General features: G+C 40.3%; 1 protein-coding gene and 1 long non-coding RNA gene across 2 annotated transcripts in view; one reads left to right on the top strand and one right to left on the bottom strand.

The window, feature by feature from the left end:
- Positions 1–18,766, bottom strand: part of ncoa2 (nuclear receptor coactivator 2) — a 243,177-nt gene that overhangs the window by 67,722 nt on the left and 156,689 nt on the right. The window lies entirely within an intron of this gene.
- On the top strand, positions 2,413–10,825 carry LOC125482997. Its single transcript, XR_007261993.1, has 2 exons — positions 2,413–2,502; positions 9,457–10,825. It is a non-coding gene; the product is annotated as an uncharacterized LOC125482997 (long non-coding RNA).

Below are 18,766 nucleotides of genomic sequence, written 5' to 3'. Positions count from 1 at the left end.
GAGTATAGGAGTTGGGACATTGTGTTGAGGTTGTCCAGGGTGTTGGTCAGGCGATTTTTGGAGTACTGTGTACAGTTCTGGTCATCCTGCTATAGGAAGGATATTATTAAATTGGAGAGGGTTCAGAACTACCAGAACATTGCAGGAATGGAGGGCTTGAGTTATAAGGAGTGACTGGATAGGCTGGGACTTCTTTCACTGGAGCGTAGGAGGTTGAGGGGTGACCTTATAGAGGTTTATAAAATCATGAAGGGCATAGATAAGGTGAATAGCAAAGGTCTTTCCCTAGGGTGAGGGAGTTCAAAACTAGGGAGCATATTTTTATGATGAGAGAGGAAAGATTTAAAAGGGACCTGAGGGGCAACTTTTTCGTAGAGGGTGGTTCATACGTGCAATGAACTACCAGAAGAAGTGGTAGGTACAGATGCAACATTTAAAAGATGTTTGGACAAGTACATGAATAGGAACGGTTTAGAGGTATATGGGCAAAACACAGGCAAGTGGGATTAGGTTAGTTTGTGAAACTTGGTCAACATGGACAAGTTGGACTGAAAGGTCTGTTTCTGTGCTGTATGACTCCATGATTCTATGATTCTAGGTATAAAATCTAAAAAAGAGATGAGTACCCAGTACAATCAGGAAGATAAAATAATAAGCAATGTAAAAGTTCTTAGAGTCCTTGAGGGGTTAGGTTTTAACTTGAGACTGCAGTTGCTTAATCAGCAACTTGTATTCTCAGCAAACAAAATTTGTAGATATTTTTGAGTTCTTGGTGAATGGATGTTTCTGTGATTTGCTTTTCAACAAGCATCAACTTCCAAGAAGTTGAGAGAAAATTAGAGAGAAATATTCCAGTTCAGCTGTTACAAATCAATTTTACCCCTCTATGGTTTGCCCAAAAGCAGTTGCCTGAAATACGGCTCATTTGTATATTCCCATATCTGGCTTCATTTTCTTTTCTCCAGCCGGATATTCTGCAGGCGGGTTTCACCTGCAAAATGTGAAACTTATCTAGAAAGGTGCAATTCAAACAGGGGATATCAATCTGACTTTCAGTTACATTGGATAATGATGTCAGTTTCAGCTCAGACAGATTTTTGCTTATTATTGGCTTCAAAAGCTGGTTCAGCCTATGGTCAGGTGATCACTGTGACTATTTTAATTCAGTGCTTTACCTTTTTTTAAAAACCATTTTAGTCAACAAAGGTCCCAGGTTTTAAAATCAGATGATGGATGTCAAATTTGATAGTCCATTTTTACCACATTGAAATGCAGTATAGTTACTGAGACCTCCACCATCCTCCTTCTGGAGGTTACCATTAAGCAGAACCTGAACTGGACAAGCTGGATAAATGCCCCTGTTTATGGAACAAATAAGGGACACTGTAATCTGTGATGAGTGACTCACTTACTCAATCACTGAATTTTAACCTGACTCCCTAAAGTGTATGTGCACTTGCAGATCATAACTTAGCAGTATTTTGGAATACTTGCCACTTGCTTAGATACATGCAACTGCAATAATGCTGAAGAGACTCAACACCATGGACACAAAGCAGTGCATTTCATTGTCACCTGACTCACTAACTTAAGCATCCATTCCCTCTACTTATAGCCTTGCGTAGCTACAGTATGTATTGACCATAGGATATTCTGAAACAACGCATGAAGGCATCTTTGGCCCCATTTCCCAAACATGCTTAGAAGGATATGGAAACCCCACATAATATGTGCAAACCCCACCACCTCCAAGATAATTAACTTCCTGTCTTGGACTTGTATTGCCTCTCCTTCATTGTTGTTGAATCAGGATCCTGGAGCTGCCTACTTAATTTTTGACACACTTTCACCAGACAGACTACAGCAGTTCAAGAAGAAGATCTACCAGTAGTACCTTTTCAAAGACAACTAAGAATGGACAATAAGTGTTGGCCTTGCCAATGATACCCTCATCTCAAGATTGAATCTTGTCAACCTGACACAGGCAATTCACGCTCATCCTTTTTAGATAAAGCAGATTTAGTTGCAACTTATAGCCCTTAAACACAGTAAGTTCTCTCCAATGACCTGGTCAATATTTATTCCTTAACCAATGTAGTAAAATGTATTATCTGGTTACTACATTGCTATTTGTCAGACATTGCTGCGCACAAATTGACTAGTATTTTTGCTACGTTTTAACAATTACTACATGCTGAACTTATTGAATGCAAAGAACGTTAGGGCATCCTGAGGTTGTGAAAGTTGCTGTATCAATGCAACTTTTTAATTCTTCCTTTATTAAAATGGAATTGGATTTAGATTGCTCAGACTAAACATATCAAATTAGAATAATTTTCAGACCTTTTTTATAAAAAAAGGTAATTATTGTGTTTTCTTCGTAGAATGAAATACTTAATGTACGATTTCTTCTCCAATAGGATACTCCAGCACACTTACATCAAGCAGCTGAAGTTAATCTTACCCACCACCTGAAAAAGTTGGGAAAAGAAGGAAAATTAAGTAGGTATTCTCAATCTTGATGACTAAGATACTGGAAATTTGTTATAGTTACACCCATGTTCCCAGGATGGGGTAGATGTGAAGGTCTATTTACATTTTAGAACTCAAGACAGTGACTGCCAAACCAAACGATTGTTGGTCTAAAGCACCGATCCACTAGAAGGGTATTAGTGACCATTAATCCTGGGACCCAGCCTGTGTGACTGCTGATGGATTGGACTAAATAGAAGATTATGATCATTCCCTTGATATTCAAAGTCTCAAGGAAACTGGTGATGCAGCACGCTTGAATCCTTTTAAGGTAGATGAAAAGCCATACTAAGCTATTGGATGAAAGCAGGATTTGAGCAATATTACAGATCCTGTTAGGAGTAAAATGGTTAGATAATGACGTAGCATATCTGGGATCAAGAGTTCTTTCAGTAAGATGTTAAATGCATTATTCTTTGTCAGTTTCCTCTCCTAACAGGAGCTGGCCATCTTGGTAGTTTTCATTTGTACACTTAAATACTGTAAAATAGCACAAACAAGATTAAACGGTTCACTGCATGGCCACAGGCAGTAGCCTAATAGTTGCTGGGCTCAGTGGTCAGCAGTGCTGCCTCACAGTGCTAGGGACCCAGGTTCAATTCCAGCCTTGGGCAACTGTCTGTGTGGAGTTTGCACATTCACCCTGTGTCTGCGTCAGTTTTCTCTGGGTGCTCCAGTTTCCCCCCACAGTCCAAAGAAGTGCAAGTTAGATGCATTGGCAATGCTATATTGCCCATAGTATCCAAGGATGTGTAGGTTATGTGGATTAGTCATGGGAAATGCAGGGTTACTGGGATCGGGTAAGGGGTGAGTCTGGGTGGGATGCTCTGCACTGAGTCGGCCTGGACTTGTTGGGCCAAATGGCATGTTTGCGCACTGTAGGGATTCTAAGGTAATTCTAGATTGTATTTATGTATGTTCAGTGGAGGAAAAGGCAATTTGTTCCTGGCAAATCTAATAGTTATTTAACAGAATAACAATGAAAGCAGGAACCTCTTTGCCAATGTAACTACTCATCATATCACTTGTTATAAGTCCGTCAAATAACAAATGAAGAATTAACTTGGATTTTTATTACACTTCGCTAGGGTGTGTAATTAATACAAACTGTTGTTTGACATCCTTTACAAAGCTATGTATTCAAATAATTGTCAATGTACCTAACTTTCCTGTCAGCTGCCCATAATATTATTAAAGGACACTACATAGTGCATTTTGGTAGGTTTCCTCAAGGTCCAAGGATTCCACCTATCTAACCATAAGTGCTTTCTATAAGACCATAGGAAATAGGAGCAGGAGTAGGCTATTCGGCCCCTCAAGCCTGCTCTGCCACTGAGTTGATTCATGGCTGATCCGACATTCCTAATGTCCACTTTCCTGCATTTTCTCCATCCTCTTTGATTCCCCTGCTGATTGTGAATCTATCCAACTCAGTCTTAAATATCAACAAGGACTCTGCTCCCCAGCTGTCTGTAGCAAGGAGTTCCAAAGACACTCAATCCTCTGAGAGAAGAAATTCCTCTTCATCTCAGTTTTAAATTGGCAGGAAGTGACAGTAGTCCATTAAAGTGGCTCAATGAGTCTCCTAAAGGATGATGATTATGCCAGCTTTCCTACTGCATGACGGCAGAAAAAAATCAACTATTTACCTCTTTCCCCAGCAACCTAGACATCGTCCCAAATCCTAGGTCATTTTTTGAGCCTTCCTGTCTCCCAACCTATCACTGAAAGGTGCAGAAAATTCTGCTTTTCTTTCCCATCTGACGCAATAGGCCATTCCCTTGATCACTGCATCTCAATGCAATAGTCCTGTCTTCATCGTCCCCTTTCTGCATGCAGCAGTCCAAGTTGCTGTCATTCATCACCATCTTAGCAAAACCAAGATCTGCAGACTAGACTGTAATATTATTTACGATCTAGACTGTGCACATAGCTACTACTTTCCCTTCAAATCAGTATGTGATTTTTTTTAAACCTTAAATGTGATCTAATACTTCTCCAGCAGAAGCATGAGTGAGAGAGGTTGCTGTGTCATTATGACCCTTAGAGTTGGGATCATCTTCATGCAGGAAATCAGCCTTCCGAGAACACCACTATGTAATTTGTTACATAGGCAGTCTAGCCCAGCTTTCTTTCTGACATTATGTATGCTTGTGCTTGCAGCAGGCATTTACATCTTGAATTCCATGAGATAGCGACATTATGAGAATGTTTCTGCCATGCCACCAGTACTGGACAATGCGTATGCTCAGCTGTGACCATTAGGAAAGCAAACCTAATAGAATAAAAACACCAGTAAAATTCTGTGAGAAACTTTGTTCTTACTGACTCATACTGTTTGAGAGCTAGAAAAGAAAGCTGATTCCACATACCTCCGTTTGCATCTGTGGTGGAGAGGTTCCTATCCAAGTTAGCCTAGAGGTGCGAATGCTCCAACCGTACTGTGCCGTAATGTAGAGAAATCACGGTATCACTAATTTGAATGATCTACTTTCCCACTTTATTGTCATGTTTCCAGAGACTATTCCATAGTGGTTGCACATCCATTTGATTTGATTTATTACTGTCATGTGTCTCAAGGTACAGTATAAAGTGTTGTTTTACATGCTTTACAGGCAGAGCGTACTAGAGAGTGAAATCAGAATTAACATTTAAGAGGCCAAGCAGCATTCTGCTCCAATGATGCTGCTTGGCCTGCTGTGTTCATCCAGCCCTGCACCTTGTTGTCTCGGATTCTCCAGCATCTGCAGTTGCTACTATCTCTAACATTTAAGAGGTCCATTCAAAAGTTTGATAACAGCGGGGATGAAGCTGTTCTTGAATCTGTTTGTACACGTGTTCAAACTTTTATATCTTCTGCCCGACAGAAGACTGCATAACCGGGATGGAAAGGTTCTTTGATTATATTGGTTGCTTTTCCAATTCAGTGGAAAGTATACATGAAGTTAATGGATGGAAGGCTGGTTTGCGTGATCAACTGGGCTGTGTTTACAACCCTCTATAGTTTCTTGCGGTCTTGGGAAGAGCAGTTGCCATCCCACACTGTGATGCATCCAGATAGGATGCTTTCTTTGGTATACCTACAAAAATTTGTAAGTGTCTTTGCAGACTTGCCAAATTTCCTTAGCCTCCTGAGGAAGTAGGGGCATTGTTGTGCTTTCTTGACCGTAGTGTCAATGTGGGTGGACCAGGACAGATTGGTGATTGTCACTTCCAGGAACTTGATGGTCTTGACCATCTCCACCTCAGCACAGTTGATGCAGATGGTGTCGTGCCCTTCACTCCCCTTCCTAAAGTCAGTGACCAGCTCCTGCATTTTAATGATGTTGAAGGAGAGATTATTGTCCTTACACCATACCACTTAGCACTGTATCTCCCTCCTGTACCCCGTCTCATTGTTGTTTGAGAGCTGATGTATAAACAGTGATGTCGTCAGCAAACTTGTAAATGGAGTTGGTGCGTAATTTGGCGATTCAGTTGTGTGTGCGTAAGTATAGTAGGGAGCTGAGTATGTGGCCTTTCGGGGCACCAGTGTTGAGGATTATCATGGAGGAGGCATTGTCACCTGTCCTTACTGACTTTGGTCTGTTGGTCAGGAAGTTGAGAATCCAGTTACAGAGAGGAGAGCAGAGACCTAGGTCCCGGAGTTTGAAATTGTGGTGTTGAAGGTGGAACTATAGTCAAAAAGTAGGAGCCTGATGTAAGTATCATTGTTTTCCAGATGTTCCAGGGATGAGTGTAGTGCCAGGGAGATGGCATCTGCCGTGGACCTCTTATGCTGGTAGACAAATTCCTTTATTAGTTCACAGTATGAGGGCATACGCTGGCCAGGCAGCATTTATTGCCCATCCCTAATTGCTCAGATGGCAGTTGAGAGGCAACCACATTGCTGTGGGTCTGGAGTCACATGTAGGCCAGACCGGATAAGGATGGCAGATTTCCTTCCCTAAAGGACGTCAGTGAACCAGATGGGTTTTTCCGACAATTGACAATGGATTTGTGGTCATCATTAGACTCTTAATTCTTGATATTCAAATTCCACCATCTGCCGTGGCAGGATTCAAACCTGGGTCCCCAGAATATTACCTAGGTCTCTGGGTTAACAGTCCAGCGATAACACGACGAGGCCATTGCCTCCCCTTATTGCAAGGGATCAAGGCAGTTTGGGAGGCTGGAGTTGATGTGAACTATGACCAACCTCTCAAAGTACTTTGAGGCACACAGCGTGATTTTTCTTTGGCACTGGGATGATAGTGGTCTTCTTGAAGCAGGTGGGGACTTCAGATTGTAGTCAGGAGAGGTTGAAGATGTCTGCAAATACTCCCACCAGCTGGTCCACACAGTGTCCATGTGGTTAGGCTGGGTCTCTGGCTTAGTTTAGTTTTGCCTCTTGACGCTCTGATGGCCCTGTGAAGGTCATACCTGGATTTCCTCTAAAGTTCAGGGTCGCCTGACTTGAATGCCTCAGACCTGGACTTCAGTAGCGGGTGGATCTCTGTGGTTTCTGGTTGGGAACGTTCGCATCCTTTTTTTAATAATAACGTCTATGAGATGTGAGACCTCAGAGTCTTCTGCAGCTGGTGCAACATATATTTACTTTCTAGCCAATTTCTTACTCCTCATATTTCAGTCCCAGTTCCATCTGATTACTTGTAGCTCACTTTGAACATGTGTTTCATGGTTTGGTTAGCAAGCAGCTAAAGTGGTGTAGCATCTTGAAAGATGAAGCAAAATGCTTTGACAGCCTGCAGGTGATACATGTCCTCATTGTTCACTATAAGCTACATACATTGTTACCTCATTCTGACAAATCCAAGGACTTCCACCTTATAGAAAATACCCAGCAGCAGTGACTGTTCTTGTTAGTACAGATTGTCTTGTCCATGAAAAAGAAAGTTTAAATTACAAATTGGACACTGAAAACATGCAAAATAAATAGAGCCAAGATGTTCTGAAGAGGAGCTAAGTCCTGATATTTAGACCGTATGCAGGTCCTAAGAATTTATAACTAATCAGCAGGACTGCAGTGACACTTTTCTCCGATACATCCTCTGAACAGGTGGCTTGCTCTGCTCTCTACTGCTCTGAGTGCCAGGATGGTAGATCTGCAGCCTCAGGTGGCTACTTCTGAGGCTGCAGGCAGAAAAAGGTAATTTATACAGCATTTTTTTCACAGCCGCCAGATATTTCCAAGTGCTTTACAGACAGTAAAGTTCTTTTTGAAGTACAATTAATTTTGTAATGTAGGAAAAGTGGCATCTAATTTTCATTCAATCTGTTTTTTGTGATGTTGCTTGAGAGATAAATATTGGCCAGGATACCAGAAATAACTCAAAAAGAACAAAGAACTGCATATGCTGGAAATGCAAAACAAAAACAAAATAAAAATTGCTGGAGCAACGCAGCAGGCCTGGTAGCATCTGTGGACTGAAAACAGAGTTAGTGTTTCAAAATGAAACCAAAGAACTGCAGATCATGGAAATCCAAAACAGAAACTCTGGGCAGTGCGGTGGCTCAGTGGTTAGCACTGCTGCCTCACAGCGTCAGGGACCCGAGTTTGATTCCACCGTTGGGCGACTGTCTCTGTGAAGTTTGCACGTTCTCTCCGTGGGTTTTCCAGGTGCTCCAGTTTCCTCCCACACTCCAAAGATGTGCAGGTTAGGTGGATTGGCCATGCTAAATTGCCCATAGTGTCCAGGGATGTGCAGGCTAGGTGGATTAGCCATGGGAAATGCAGGGTTACAGGGATAGAGTAGGGGGTTAGGTCTGGGTGGGTTGCTCATCGAAGGGTCAGTGCGGCCTCGTTGGATGAAATTGCCTGTTTCCACACTAGGGATTTTATGAATTGCTGCAGAAACGCAACAGGTCAGGCAGCATCTATGAAGAGAATCAGAGTTAATGCTTTGGGTCTGTTCTGAAGAAGGGTCACTAGACCTGAAATGTTAAGTCTGCTTTCTCTCCTCAGATGTTGCCAGAACTACTGAATGTTGCCAGCAATGTCTAGACGAGAAATAACTCCCCTGCTTTTGTTTGAAAGCCAGAGGGTATTGCTTTCCCTGTTGGAGCAGTGCAGGCAGGTCCCAGCAATCAGAATCTTCATTGACATTCAGTTGAATATCCTTTATTGTAATGCCACAAGGAATTCTGGTATGTTTGTCTCTATTGTCTCTATAATCTTCACTGGTAGAGAACTTCCTGCTCCCCAAAAGAGACACCTAAGTTTCATTTTAGTAGTCTAGGATGTTCAGTTCTGAATATTGCTAAACAAAATAGTTATTATCCCAAATCAAATATTCACAGATCCAAACAGTTCGATAACTTTGATTATTGGGATCATGATTTGTTTATTGTGATGGAGGAAATAGCTGTGCTCAATAGTATAGACTAAGATGGTGCCATGTTCAACCTTTGATCAGCGCTAAATTGACTGATCTTATGTTCAGGTAACAATGAAAGCACTCTAGTTTACCTTTTTGTCATTTTAGGGAGAAGGAATTTGCTGAGTGTTCCCAGTTCTGATTTAGTAACAGGTGTGTGCAAAGCTGTCAAATGGAAGCTAGATTAGCCTGTGCCAGCTAATAAACCTGCTTTATGGGAGCATTCATAAAATTAATCACTTGGACAAAGTTACAGAAAATTAGTGCCCTCACGGAAGTCTTCATCGCAAGGCACCAATGATTTGGTGAATGGCACTGGAACAAAGCCTGGCAGAGAAAGTTTTCAGTAAATAGTTTAGAAATGGTACATTGTTTGCTTTGTTGGTGTGATAATTTCACTGACTGTCTTCAGGAAATGATTTAGGGAAGCAATATTTTGCTGTTACTGAATTACTGACAATATTTAAATCTGTACAGTTCAGTATAGTATCAGTGAAGTAACTTTCAGTGTTGTAAACAAAATTAATCAAATCATTTTGCCTTACAGCCCAAGATGATGCAACTCAGAAATGGAAAAGCAATTTGTAATGCTTCTCCACCCACTTAAATGGATAAAATGGATGTGTATCTTTTTGAAATAAGGTTACATGGATTTTTAAAGATTTAATTTTGCATTACCTATAATATTCGGGTCTTAAACCAAATGCTGGAAACGCTTTCTGTGGAGGGAAGGCAGAATTACCATTTCAGGTCAGTGACCTTTTGTTAAAACTGTATTCTATTTTGTTGGGTTTAATGTCAGAGAATCAAAAATAAGTATGTTGTATAACGCATTGGGGGAGAATTTCCAAAGGATACAGCTAATCATCTATTGCAACGTCAACAGTTAACCTTGAGAAATTGAACAAATGACCGAGTTATTTTATCAGAATCTCTACTATTATAGTGGGGATCAGGAGAATCCAATTGAAAGTTCTACCCGATTGTGGTTTTGTAAAGATTATTCTGAGTAGTGTTGTAATTTTGTAGTTTATTATATGACAGATTACAAGTTATTAGATTCATTGCGCATAATTCTTATAAGCCTTCAAACTAACAACTATGTAATTAAGTCTTTTGAACAATGCATTGCACATTAAATTTGTAAGTGCCACATTAAACCCTCAAGTAACTGGTAAAACGAGCTGTCTTTTTTTTCCTTAATGGCTGATTTAAGCAATTTATAGTATTGATTTACTGAAATATTAAACTCTAAAAACAAATTGTTTTTGTTGGAAAAGGTTGAAATTCAACTAGTCATAGCACCAAGTTTGTTTTCAAAATAACACTAATCTCATTTTTATTTCTGACCTTGTTGAATGTACACATGCATAAATTGCAGTCAATTTGTATTCACTCAGCGCTGTTAAAATGTCTCTCGGTATTTTGCAAAGAAAATTCTCTTTGCTCAGATGCTGCGTTTTAAAGTGCTGGCAACTAAAACAAGATTAAATACATTTATCACAATGGTGAGAGAGGAGTTGGATTGTTAGATGGGTGAATAAAAAAAACTCAGCACAACAAAACATGGAGACAAGATAAAGACAAATTATAAAATGGAGAAGACCAGGTAGAAGAAAGTCGGGGAAACAGAGGAAAGAAAACAATGAGAAATTCACTGGAAGCATCAAGGAGAAAATGTAAGGAAAACATTCTTTGAAACATGTGAAGAAATTGAAGTCTGGTCTCCATCACCAACTATACAGTTATTGCTTGTACTGAGACTGTGCTACCGCTTTATTATAAACAGAATCACCTTTAGCCTGTTATGTGTATCATCACACTTGACATATTACTTTTGTCTACAGCTGTCTGTTTTATTTTTCATAACAGCTATCTGATCGGGTTAACAGAATTAAACCTTCATATTTACACAATTTTTTTCGATTGTCTGGCCGTGTTTGCAAAGATTTCTTCAATGCATTTACTTTATTGAGATATCATTCATATATAATAACCTATTTTATGAAATAATGTATGATTGAAGGTACACTAACATATTTTATGAGCCATTTGGAACTGACACTACACTCCCATCTATAGTTAATGAAATAACTTCAAATCGTAATTCCATGGTGCTTATGCCATAACTTAATATTTCTGGGGTGAAGGATTAACATTTAAATACATATAATATATAGCCAGCTTACATCAGTAGTAACATAAGAGATCACAGAACATTAGACTCTAGACAGAGATGATCTTATGTCCTATGCTAGATTTAATGATATAAGTAGTTAGAAGTATATTAAATAAAAAGATAATATTCCTAACAACAGCCAAGACTAAACATTCCCCCTAGCTCTTGCTGACAACTTAGTTTCTTCCAACCTCCACTCACATAAGAACAGAACACTAAGTCGTTTACACCATAGCAGAGAAGGTTGGGTCATTGGGACAGTGGTTTAGTGCCATGCTAATGGGTTGGTTAGGGACCATTGTACAGATTCCTGTGTTCTGATGGTCACATTGCTGGGAAACAAGTAGATTTAATGTCAAGGAATAAGTTTGCAAGAATAGACCCAAATGACCTGGTGTTTCCCCAATTCCAGGCACTGACCAATCATCATTCATATGTTTGTCGTTGGCGGGCTTCACTTCCAGAAGAGAGAAATACATCTGGTAAGAGTTGTTAGATTTGTTGTTTGATGGGAAGGCCCAACAAACACTGAGCTGAATCCTCTTGGATCATAAAAGTAGTTATGCTGTTCATGATCTCTCTGACTGATCTCTGATACAGTGAGATGTGAGCCATGACCGGGTAGGCGATGGCCTAGTGGTATTATCTATAAACTATTAACCCAGAGACCCAGCTCAAATCCCACCAGGGTAGTTGGTGGGATTTGAATTCAATAATAATCTGGAAGTAAGAGACTAATGATGACCATGAAACCCTTGTTAATTGTCAGGAAAAACTCTAATATCCTTTTTGGGAAGGAAACTGCCATCCTTACCTGGTCTGGTCTGCATGTGACTCCTGACCCACAACAATGCGGTTAATTCTTAACTGCCCTCTGAGCACTTCGGGGTGGACAGAAAATGCTGGCCTAGGCAGTGGCGCCCTCATCCTGTGGATGAATAATAAAAATATAGGGAAGGATGGATTTCTAGCTGCAGTGCCTCCAGGAATTGTTTGGTATGAGCGATAGAATTTGTGGATCATACGTGCAGTGCACTGAATGATATCATGATTTTGAATTGATCTTGTTCATTCTGCTTCAGGTTTTTATTACCATTATCACACCACATTCTTCACCATTCTTACATTACAACACTAACTTCAAACATCCTCATGGAAGAAACACGTGGATTAGCATGCAGATACAGCAAGTAGTTAGGAAAGCTAATAGAATGTTATCAGTTAATGCGAGGGGAGTTGAATAAAAAACCAGGGAATTTACATTTCAGGCATATAAGGCACTGGTGAGATCACTTCTGAAGTACTGTGTACAATATTGTTCACCTTATTTAAGGAAGGATGTAAATGCATTGGAAGCAGTTCAGTGAAAGTTTATAAGACAAATACCTGGTGGGTTGTTTTACGAGGAAAGGTTATGGAGTCATAGAGCTGCACAGCACAGAAACAAATCCTTCAGACAATCTTATCCATGTCGACCAGATATCCTAAATAAATCTAGTCCCATTTGCCAGCATTTGGTCCAAATCCCTCTAAACCCTTGCTATTCATGTAACCTTCCAGATGTCTTTTAAATGTTGCAATTATACCAGCCTCCATCACTTTCTGTGGCAGCTCATTCCATACACACACCACCTTCAGCATGAAAAAGTTCCCACATATCTTTACCCTCTCACCTGAAACCTTTACCCTCTCACCTGAAACCTATGCCCTCTAGTTTTGGACTCCCCAACCCTGGGATAAAGACCTTGGCTATTCATCCTATCCATGCTCCACATGATTTTATAAACCTCTATAAGGCCACCCCTCAGCCTCCGACACTCCAGGGAAAATAGCCCCAGTCTATTCAGTGTCTCCTTATAGCTCAAACCCTATAATCCCGGCAACATCCTTGGAAATCTTTTCTGCACCCTTTCAAGTTTTGCAACATATTTCCTATAGCAGGGAGACCAGAATTGCATGCACTATTTCAAGAATGGCCTAACCAATGTCCTGTCCAGCCATAACATGACATCCCAACTCCTGTACTCAATGCACTAACCAATAAAAGCAAGCGTACCAAATGCTTTCTTCATTATCCTGTCAACCTGTGACTCCACCTTCAAGGAACTATGAACCTGCACCCCAAAGTCTCTTTGTTTGACAACACTCCCCAGGACCCTACCATTAAGTGTGTAAGTCCTGCCCTAATTTGCCCTACCAAAATGCAGCACTTCACATTTATCTAAAGTAAATACCATCTGCCACTCTTCAGCCCATCTGATCAAGGTCCCAATGTATTCTGAGATAACCTTCATCGTTGTCCACCACACCACCAATTTTAGTGTCATCTGCAAATTTACTAACCATTCCTCCTATATTCACATTGAAATCATTTATATTTGTATCTGCTAAAGTTTAGAAGAGAAGGAAGTGACCTGATCGAAACATATAAAATCCTGAGGGATCGTGACAAGGTAGGTGTTGAGACGAGGTTTCCTCTTGAGGATGATCTAGAATTATGGGTCATTCTAAAACTAAGACATCGCACTTTTAAAACAGAGATGAGGCTATTTCATTTTCTCTTAGCAGGTTTAGAGTCTTTGAACTCTTCCTGAAAAGGTGGCTGAAGCAGAGTCTTTGAATATGTTTAGGATTGGAATTAAAATTGAAATTAGATTTTACTGTCATGTGTACTCAAGTACAGGAATACAGTGACAGGTGTACAAAGTCGCCATTCTCCGGCTCCATCTTAAAGTACAAAATACGGAACCAGCATTTAAAAACAAGAGAGGAAAAAAGTCTCGATCTTAGAGTCTTTAACCAAAAGAAAAGGAAAAAGTTAAAGTTAAAATCTTATCTCCTTGGGCCTAGCCCTGGCCTGGAGTTTGGGTCAGCCTCCGCCTGGGGCATGCTCCACTGATCACCTTTACTGCCAACAATCGTTGGGACAAGCTGCCACTGTTGCTGCCGCTGCCAAGACAGAGATGGATAGGTTCTTCGAAATAATTATGTCGGGGTGAGCAGGGATTGGAGGATAAAAGGTTATCAGGAGTAGACGGGAATGTGGATTTGTAATTACCATCAGATTAGCTATGATCATATTAAACAGCTGAACAGTCACAAATAGCTGCACACCTTATACCACCTCATATGTTCAAAGGTTGCATCATCAAAACAGCTGTGATGGCAATGGAGACACAGAGAAGATGGAATGGAATCCGTACAGGAAGCAGGAGTAGGGACAAATGTTGTCAAGATCCCTAGGAGGAGGCAATGGCCTAGGGTGTTATCACTAGAGTATTAAGACAGAAACTTGGCTAATGTTCTGGGGATAACAAGGTGTGGGGCTGGATGAACACAGCAGGCCAAGCAGCATCAAAGGAGCAGGAAGGCTGATGTTTCGGGCCTAGACCCTTCTTCAGAAAATGTTCGGGGGACGTGGGTTCAAATCATACCACGGTAGATGGTGGAATTTGCATTCAATAAAAACCTGGAATGAAGAGACTAATGATGACTGTAAATACATTGTCAATTGTCAATTGTCAGGAAGAACCTATCTGGCTCACTAATGTCCTTTAAGGAAGGAAATCTGCCATCCTTAGCTAGTCTGGCCTACATGTGACTCTAGACTCACAGCAATGTGGTTGACTCTTAATTGCCCTCTGGGCCGGGCAATAAATGCTGATCCATCTAGAGATGCCCACTTTCCGTGAGTAATTTTTAAACAATTCCCTATGGGAGTCTATGGGTTTTTACTAAATACCAGTAGACAGCCTATCCTCAGAAATGGAGACAAGGAAGTTGAGGGAGGGAATGGAAGAGTTGGAGGTGGACCACGTAAAAGTGAGAAAAAGATGGAAATTGAACACAAACAATGAAATTTTCCAAATCTGGGCAAGAGCAAGTAGTGGCACTAATACATATGTCAATGTATCATTTATCTCTGAGAGTGTGGAGCTGGCTATTCATTACACAAAATGTCTGCTGTCATTTTGGGCATCATTTGCAGCTGTAATTCTAAGAACCTTCAGCAGCTCTTTTTGCTCAACCGTAAGCCTATACAAAGCAACAGATGATTTAAATATGCCGACATTACAGCCAAATATGATTCCAAACTAATATTTCCATATCAGCAGAAGGTCTAAGACCAACTACAGTACTCAACTAAGATCAACTAAATAGTTACAGACAAAGGTCTAAGACCAACTACAGCACTCAACTAAGATCAACTAACTAGTTACAGACAGGAAATTGAACATAACCTAATTATAGGTGACTTTTTTAACCACACCAGATGTTACATTTCACAACTGAATCTTGAGGGGACAATAATTGTCATGTTCTAAAACAGGTCACTGTGGATACTCAAGGCAACTCAACATCACCTTCTCACAGACAATGAGGGAAGGGCAATAAATGTTGGTCTAATAGCACAAATGAATAAAAGAAAACTTATAGATTGGTTTCCTGGATCCTCACTGTCCATTTTCCTTTACCTTTGCCAATGATTAGCAAAGACTCAAAATATTTGCCGCCTTCTACAAAAATAGTTCCATTCTAAAATGTGTAGACTTATCTGTGAATTTATCCCCTTTCCTTTTTGTGCAATGCAACATTATCTTCCATGGTATAAAGAATGGTGTTAATTTGAAACCAAACAAACATCAGGTAGGAAGTCAGTACCCATCTGATATCTTTGACATGAAGTCCAACGTATTTTAAAGGCAAGTCCACCTTTATACCTTGTCAGTGTGGTAAGTGTGCTGTTCAAGTGCTCACCAGTACCTTGTTGGTTCGCAAAGGTGAGGAAACCACCAGTTCCTCCATTACACCAATCCAGAAACTTTATCTACAGTTGGAATGGGGTGACAGATGGACTGTCACTTTTGGAATGGGGTCTCATGAATTTTTGCAGAGGGAGATTCATGGCTGTTCTAACCCGTGAGGAATCTTGTTTGAACAAACGTGACTTGTTTGACAGCAGTTTGCAATGGTCCCTTTAAGGGTCACTGATAAGGATGCTCAATGTCTACTGCCAGTGGAATTGAGCATGCAAGTCTGTGGTTAGTAGCTTGTTCCTGCTGAGTAATAGTCGTCAAATTCTAGCCCACATGTGTCATGGCTTCAAGTAAAATCTGATAAGTGCGTTGATAACTGACGTAAAGGAAACCACTTTGAGATTGTAACTAATGTCATGTTGTGGTGGGGGGCGGCGGGAGGAGTACATCTTCTTGCTTATTTCCGGTAGAATTTTTGCACACATTCAGAACTTTTCCTATCTTTTTCCTGTGTGTGCTAAAGTTTAAGTAACACAATATTATGTCGACATTTCTGCTGTGGAAAGTAAAGTGTTGTAGTTCTGAATAAGTACTTTTCAAATTCTGATCCCCCAGTGAGTCCACTGTGGAAATAAATTCATGCAAATACTGTCCCCCTGCATCTTACTTCTCTTCGAAAGATAGAAAATCATTCTGGGCAGATGCTCTCTACTAGCTTATCAATGATGAGCACCAACAAGCTCCTTTTAGTTAGATTTACACAGCAATTATAGCACAGCAATAGGTGATTCGGCCCAACCTACCTATGTTGTTGGTAGCAATCATGACTGTTCAGTTCTTGTATCCCTTTTTATGTCCTTAACTGTCTGTCTCATTATCAATGTGGACATAGTACCTGTCGCAAGCACTATGTTGTCCAACTTCATAAACCTGTGTAAAAATGTTTCTCCTGCTCTCAGCACTAAACCTCTTACAGTTAACCTTGTACATGACATTATCACTGGAAATAAGTTGTTTCTATTTATTTTGCCTAATTCATTCGTAACTTTAAATACATTAACTAAATCATCCAGTGTTCAATGCAAAATCAGACCAATTATTTTAATCAGTCTTTTTTATTTGTATTTCCCCATATGTAGCATCATCCTAATGAATCTGTGCGTTCCTCTTTTATTGCCTTACCATCTTTTCAAGATTGGACACTGCACTCTAGCTCCAAAAGTTTTTACATGCATACTTTGTTTGTTTCTTTCTTCTGTACTTCCTGCCTATAAAGCCCAGTATTATTTAGCTTTCTTTATGGCCTTATGATTTAAGCTGTTGTTTTTCATGTCTTGTGAACCTAAACTTTCCAACCTATCATTTAATTCACAGTATTCTCTAAGTGCAATTATTACTGATTTCTATGCAAATTGTGACACCTCATAATTAGTGAAATTGAATTTCATCTGCCAACACTTTGTGCTCAGGCCACCATCATATTAGTGTGCACTTGTAGTTTCCTTCATTTCTCAGAATTATTCATTCTGGTTTTGTCTCACATTTCATGATTGTGTGAACAGAAGTACCCCAAAACTGAACTTCTGTTGTCGGCTATGGAAGCCATGGCCAATTCAATTCTTATTCAACTCCAGAAATGAATGCTTAGGAACTCTGGCAAGTTTTCTCCCCCTTACACAGGAACAAAAAGCTGGGTAATACCCATGCTGCTAATATGAACACAGTTTGAGGAATGAATAAGCAGATTTCATATAATGCATGCCACGCAGTTATTTATTCACTGAGCCATCAAGTGAACTTCACTAAGAGCGAATCAAAACAAAGAACTGAGGATATTGGAAATCTGAAACGTAAACAGAAACATTGTTCTGAAAAAGGATCACTCGACTCAGAATGTTAACTCTGCTTTCTCTCCACAGATGTTGCTAGACCTGCTGAGTTTCTCCAGCACAGAAAGAATTGGAGATTTTCTGGCTCCAATCAGATAGATAAGAATGAAACTAGAAAATTGCAATCCCATCTAGCTGGGAGATAGTAACGAGTAGCTGGAGGAGGATACTATGTTAAACCATTTCAATAAATGAAGACAGGTTGAGAAGAATGAGAAGTTTTACCTTTGTTTAAGGATATGTCATACGTGACTTGAATAAGATCAATTTTGGGACTACAATGGGGCAGCAATCTAATTAGAAAGATTCAAGATTAGAATTCAAGGAAAGCTGGCCATGGATTTGGGAGGTAACAGCATGTGCAAAAACTCTGAAGAGAAAGGGGTTATAGGGCAGTTGTTTGCAAAGATGGAGGATTTAAGGGTTGTTCATTCTTGAGGATAAGGCTATTGACAGCAAGTTTGAAGGAACAAAGGAATTAGGAGCAGGTGTAGGCCAGTTGATCCTTTTTGCCGGCTCCATCACTCAATAAAATCAGAAAGTTTGATAAAGAGAGAGACAGATGTGAGGTGAAGACCAAAAACAATGTAAGCTAACATAGGAGCCAGGGAAAGAAGCTGGATAGTAAGTAGGAATAGTGTGAAAGAACCAGACATGAGTCTTACAAAAGGAATTAGAGAAGATAAGGGGAGAAACCAGTGAAAGAATCATGTTTAAGGCTAGGGCAGGAAGGATCCTTAGAGGAAGCTATGGAGGGCTATTGGAAGAGTGAGAGGGTGCATATTGGGGGTAAAGACATGGATGAACTCCTCGGGTTTGTAGGTGGAGGGGACAGTGGCAAGAGGTTTAAGAAGACAGTTTTCAATAGAGAAAAATATAGCTGTAGTTATTGCCTTCCAATATAATCCTGGGATACATAAGCACATAAGCAGTAGGGTCAGGAGTAGGCCATCTGCCCTTCGAGCCTGCTCTGCCATGCAGTAAGATCATGGCTGATCTTTCTGTGGACTCAGCTCCACTGACCCGTCTGCT

The sequence above is a fragment of the Rhincodon typus genome, chromosome 4 (assembly GCF_021869965.1).
Source record: "Rhincodon typus isolate 14 chromosome 4, sRhiTyp1.1, whole genome shotgun sequence".
Classification (NCBI taxonomy): Eukaryota; Metazoa; Chordata; class Chondrichthyes; order Orectolobiformes; family Rhincodontidae; genus Rhincodon; species Rhincodon typus.
This window is presented reverse-complemented; position numbering and strand designations above follow the sequence as displayed.